Genomic DNA, 6,000 nt, shown 5'->3' on the forward strand with positions numbered 1-6,000 from the left:
TTGTGTATTGGGGCTGTCGTATGTCGCAGAGGTCAACTGGGCTGTTAGCCCTGCCTCAGGAACGAACTGACTGGCTGTCAAGCGAACTGATGTCATTGTGTTACAATGCTCACCGTCAACAGGGAAGTCATTCTGACATCTGAGTCTATTACCTATTTCTAGTACTACCAAGAATTGTTTCAAAAGTCTTACCATGGTTTTTAGTACTACCAAGAATAGGTCAAAAATGTCTTCACAAGAGTGGGTATGTCATCTCCTGATGACTCTGGATTATTATCAATTTTAAGGGCAAAACCGGTGCTGTCTGAAGGGCATGGTAAATAAAATGTGGACCCTTTGAATAGCACAGCAGTGACGGTCAAGTATTTGTTTGTGTTTCTTTAACTCTAACACCTCCGTTTTAGACATTTTTACAGTCAAAAGGGCATCGTTGGCAGTGCGTCAGTCTCATAATCTGAAGGTCGTGAGTTGAAGCCTCACACGGGGCATCTCTCTTTTTACATGTACTGTGTGATGTTATGAGAAGCTTAGAGTAGCATCTCAAGTCAAAACATGTCATCAATTAGAAACGGAAATATACCAAATACCATTCTGTTTAAAGGGTATGTATATAATGAGATATCCAATTGGTCCAAAATAACTTCACAAGAATGGCTATGTCATCTCCTGATCACTCTTGCTCTTTGTTTAAAAGGTTGGATATAAGGGGATATCCAAGAAGCTGGTAGAATCAAGAAGTTGTATCCTTCAAGTCTAAATTTTGTGTATTGGGGCATTCGGCTGTCGCAGAGGCCAACTGGGCTGTTAGTCCCGCCCTGTCTCAGGAACAAACTGACTGGCTGTCAAGCGAACTGATGTCATTGTGTTACAATGCTCACCATCAACAGGGAAGTCATTCTGACCTCTGAGTCTATTACCTATTTCTAGTACATACAATTTGGACACTTTGGACAGTAATGATCTAAAAATACACACGTATCTAATTTTTTCTGTCATTGTTGCACACTTCTGATTGACAGACAAATAGTCTTTTGTGTTTCTGTTACTTGAACAACTCCATTTTAGTCATGTATTTTTACTGTGAAAATGGCCTCGTTGGCGCAGTTGGCAGCGCGTCAGTCTCATAATCTGAAGGTCGTGAGTTCAAGCCTCACATGGGGCATCTCTCTTGGTACATGTACTGTGTTATGTGGTCTGATGTTATGAGCAGCTTAGAGTAGACTCTCAACTCAGAACATTTCATCAATAAGCAACAGAAAAATACCACCCGGCATTTTGTTTAAAGGGTTGGATATAAGGGGATATCCAAGAAGCTGGTAGAATCTAGAAGTTGTATCCTTCAGGTCTAAATTTTGTGTATTGGGGCTGTCGTATGTCGCAGAGGCCAACTGGGCTGTTAGCCCTGCCTCAGGAACGAACTGACTGGCTGTCAAGCGAACTGATGTCATTGTGTTACAATGCTCACCGTCAACAGGGAAGTCATTCTGACATCTGAGTCTATTACCTATTTCTAGTACTACGAAGAATTGTTTCAAAAGTCTTACCATGGTTTTTAGTACTACCAAGAATAGGTCAAAAATGTCTTCACAAGAGTGGGTATGTCATCTCCTGATGACTCTGGATTATTATCAATTTTAAGGGCAAAACCGGTGCTGTCTGAAGGGCATGGTACATAAAATGTGGACCCTTTGAACAGCACAGCAGTGACGGTCAAGTAGTTGTTTGTGTTTCTTTTACTCTAACACCTCCGTTTTAGACATTTTTACAGTCAAAAGGGCATCGTTGGCAGTGCATCAGTCTCATAATCTGAGGGTCGTGAGTTGAAGCCTCACACGGGGCATCTCTCTTTTTACATGTACTGTGTGATGTTATGAGAAGCTTAGAGTAGCATCTCAAGTCAAAACATGTCATCAATTAGAAACGGAAATATACCAAATACCATTCTGTTTAAAGGGTATGTATATAATGAGATATCCAATTGGTCCAAAATGACTTCACAAGAATGGCTATGTCATCTCCTGATCACTCTTGCTCTTTGTTTAAAGGGTTGGATATAAGGGGATATCCAAGAAGCTGGTAGAATCAAGAAGTTGTATCCTTCAGGTCTAAATTTTGTGTATTGGGGCTGTCGTATGTCGCAGAGGCCAACTGGGCTGTTAGCCCCGCCCTGCCTCAGGAACGAACTGACTGGCTGTCAAGCGAACTGATGTCATTGTGTTACAATGCTCACCGTCAACAGGGAAGTCATTCTGACATCTGAGTCTATTACCTATTTCTAGTACTACCAAGAATTGTTTCAAAAGTCTTACCATGGTTTTTAGTACTACCAAGAATAGGTTAAAAATGTCTTCACAAGAGTGGGTATGTCATCTCCTGATGACTCTGGATTATTATCAATTTTAAGGGCAAAACCGGTGCTGTCTGAAGGGCATGGTACATAAAATGTGGACCCTTTGAACAGCACAGCAGTGACGGTCAAGTAGTTGTTTGTGTTTCTTTTACTCTAACACCTCCGTTTTAGACATTTTTACAGTCAAAAGGGCATCGTTGGCAGTGCGTCAGTCTCATAATCTGAGGGTCGTGAGTTGAAGCCTCACACGGGGCATCTCTCTTTTTACATGTACTGTGTGATGTTATGAGAAGCTTAGAGTAGCATCTCAAGTCAAAACATGTCATCAATTAGAAACGGAAATATACCAAATACCATTCTGTTTAAAGGGTATGTATATAATGAGATATCCAATTGGTCCAAAATGACTTCACAAGAATGGCTATGTCATCTCCTGATCACTCTTGCTCTTTGTTTAAAGGGTTGGATATAAGGGGATATCCAAGAAGCTGGTAGAATCAAGAAGTTGTATCCTTCAGGTCTAAATTTTGTGTATTGGGGCTGTCGTATGTCGCAGAGGCCAACTGGGCTGTTAGCCCCGCCCTGCCTCAGGAACGAACTGACTGGCTGTCAAGCGAACTGATGTCATTGTGTTACAATGCTCACCGTCAACAGGGAAGTCATTCTGACATCTGAGTCTATTACCTATTTCTAGTACTACCAAGAATTGTTTCAAAAGTCTTACCATGGTTTTTAGTACTACCAAGAATAGGTTAAAAATGTCTTCACAAGAGTGGGTATGTCATCTCCTGATGACTCTGGATTATTATCAATTTTAAGGGCAAAACCGGTGCTGTCTGAAGGGCATGGTACATAAAATGTGGACCCTTTGAACAGCACAGCAGTGACGGTCAAGTAGTTGTTTGTGTTTCTTTTACTCTAACACCTCCGTTTTAGACATTTTTACAGTCAAAAGGGCATCGTTGGCAGTGCGTCAGTCTCATAATCTGAGGGTCGTGAGTTGAAGCCTCACACGGGGCATCTCTCTTTTTACATGTACTGTGTGATGTTATGAGAAGCTTAGAGTAGCATCTCAAGTCAAAACATGTCATCAATTAGAAACGGAAATATACCAAATACCATTCTGTTTAAATGGTATTTATATAATGAGATATCCAATTGGTCCAAAATGACTTCACAAGAATGGCTATGTCATCTCCTGATCACTCTTGCTCTTTGTTTAAAGGGTTGGATATAAGGGGATATCCAAGAAGCTGGTAGAATCAAGAAGTTGTATCCTTCAGGTCTAAATTTTGTGTATTGGGGCTGTCGTATGTCGCAGAGGCCAACTGGGGTGTTAGCCCCGCCCTGTCTCAGGAACGAACTGACTGGCTGTCAAGCGAACTGATGTCATTGTGTTTCAATGCTCACCATCAACAGGGAAGTCATTCTGACATCTGAGTCTATTACCTATTTCTAGTACATACAATTTGGACACTTTGGACAGTAATGATCTAAAAATACACACGTATCTAATTTTTTCTTTCATTGTTGCACACTTCTGATTGACAGACAAATAGTCTTTTGTGTTTCTGTTACTTGAACAACTCCATTTTGGTCATGTATTTTTATTTTGAAAATGGCCTCGTTGGCGCAGTTGGCAGCGCGTCAGTCTCATAATCTGAAGGTCGTGAGTTCAAGCCTCACACGGGGCATCTCTCTTGGTACATGTACTGTGTTATGTGGTGTGATGTTATGAGCAGCTTAGAGTAGACTCTCAACTCAGAACATTTCATCAATAAGCAACAGAAAAATACCACCCGGCATTTTGTTTAAAGGGTTGGATATATGGGGATATCCAAGAACCTGGTAGAATCAAGAAGTTGTATCCTTCAGGTCTAAATTTTGTGTATTGGGGCTGTCGTATGTCGCAGAGGCCAACTGGGCTGTTAGCCCCGCCCTGCCTCAGGAACGAACTGACTGGCTGTCAAGCGAACTGATGTCATTGTGTTACAATGCTCACCGTCAACAGGGAAGTCATTCTGACATCTGAGTCTATTACCTATTTCTAGTACTACCAAGAATTGTTTCAAAAGTCTTACCATGGTTTTTAGTACTACCAAGAATAGGTCAAAAATGTCTTCACAAGAGTGGGTATGTCATCTCCTGATGACTCTGGATTATTATCAATTTTAAGGGCAAAACCGGTGCTGTCTGAAGGGCATGGTACATAAAATGTGGACCCTTTGGACAGCAATGCTCTAAAATACACACGTATCTCAATTTTTCAGTCATTGTCGCAAACCTCTGTGTGATGGTCAAGTAGTCTTTTGTGTTTCTTTTACTTTAACACCTCCGTTTTAGTCCTTTTTACTGCCAAAAGGGCGTCGTTGGCGCTCCCTGCCACCCGAGAGTCGAGGTGATTCTTGGAAGTGACAGCCAATCGCGTTTCAGTCCACTATCAAGAATCTACCAAGATTCTAACACAATCAGCGCTCGCGTCCCTACGTCCTGCCATTTGTCTTTTAGTTTTGACCAAGGCACACGCATCAACCCTCAACCTCCCGTCCTCATCCACTGAGGCAGTCGCAGGGCCCTCACCCTCCCATTCTTGTCCACTGAAGCAGGAGCAAGGCCCTCATCCTCCCTCAGAAACACAAATAGGGTTAGTGACATGTACTGTAAACATATCGGGGGATAGAGTGGTCGTATAACAGTTGCTTTAATTTCTACCAGACTGATACTTATAATTAGTGAAAACTGACACTTATAAATACAATGATGTTATTAATAATAATAATAATAATAGTAATACTAATAATAATAGTGATGGGTTTGGATCCTGCAGCTCTGGGGTCAGATCTACTAGGAGAGAGAGAAAACAGAGTTAGTGACATGTAATGTAAATACATGGGGGCAGAGAGAGAGAGAGAGAGAGAGAGAGAGAGAGAGATCGAAAAAAGTGGGAGAAGGAGAGAGAGATGGAGAGAGAGATAAAGAGAGAGAGAGAGAGGGAGAAGGAGAGAACGGGAGAGGGAGAAAGATGCTCATGATATAAGTTCCCCCAGCAGTCTAGGCCTATAACAATATAATAAAGAAATGGTTTATTAAACACCTGAGCAGCTCTAACTATAAGCTGTATCAAAGAGGAAGGTTTTAAGTTTAACTTTAAATGTAGACAGGGTATCTGCATCCCTGACACAAACTGGGAGCTGGTTCCAGAGGAGAGGAGCCTGGTGGCTGAAGGCTCTGCCTCCCATTCTACTTTTACAGACTCTGGGAACCACAAGTAATCCTGCATTTACAGAGTGAAGTGATCTATTGGGATAATATGAAACTATGAGCTCTGTAAGATATGATAGAGCTTGATTATTAAGGGCTTTGTTGGTTAGGAGCAGTATTTTGAATTCTATTCTGAATTTTACAGGAAGCCAATGCAGAGATTCTAACACTGGAGAAATATGATCTCTTTTTCTAGTTTGTGTCAGAACTCGTGCTGCGGCATTTTGGATTAACTGGAGGCTTTTCACAGATTTAGGCACGATCACATCCTACCCCTTAGCCCTACCACTATGGTGTCAATTCCCTCTGTCATTGAGGCGGAGGGCTAGATGTTCCTCCAAACGGAGATTTTCCAGACCCACCCTCCAAACGGAAGGCTCTGAGATATG

The 6,000-nt window shown here is 41.8% G+C and overlaps 2 non-coding genes across 2 annotated transcripts; both read left to right on the plus strand.

Moving 5' to 3' along the window:
• The first annotated feature begins 1,089 nt into the window (after positions 1–1,089).
• Positions 1,090–1,162, plus strand: trnam-cau. Its single transcript has one exon. It is a non-coding gene; the product is annotated as a tRNA-Met (tRNA).
• A 2,809-nt stretch (positions 1,163–3,971) lies between these two features.
• Positions 3,972–4,044, plus strand: trnam-cau. The gene has a single exon. It is a non-coding gene; the product is annotated as a tRNA-Met (tRNA).
• Positions 4,045–6,000: the final 1,956 nt, after the last annotated feature.

Source organism: Scophthalmus maximus, chromosome 9, assembly GCF_022379125.1.
Source record: "Scophthalmus maximus strain ysfricsl-2021 chromosome 9, ASM2237912v1, whole genome shotgun sequence".
NCBI lineage: Eukaryota > Metazoa > Chordata > Actinopteri > Pleuronectiformes > Scophthalmidae > Scophthalmus > Scophthalmus maximus.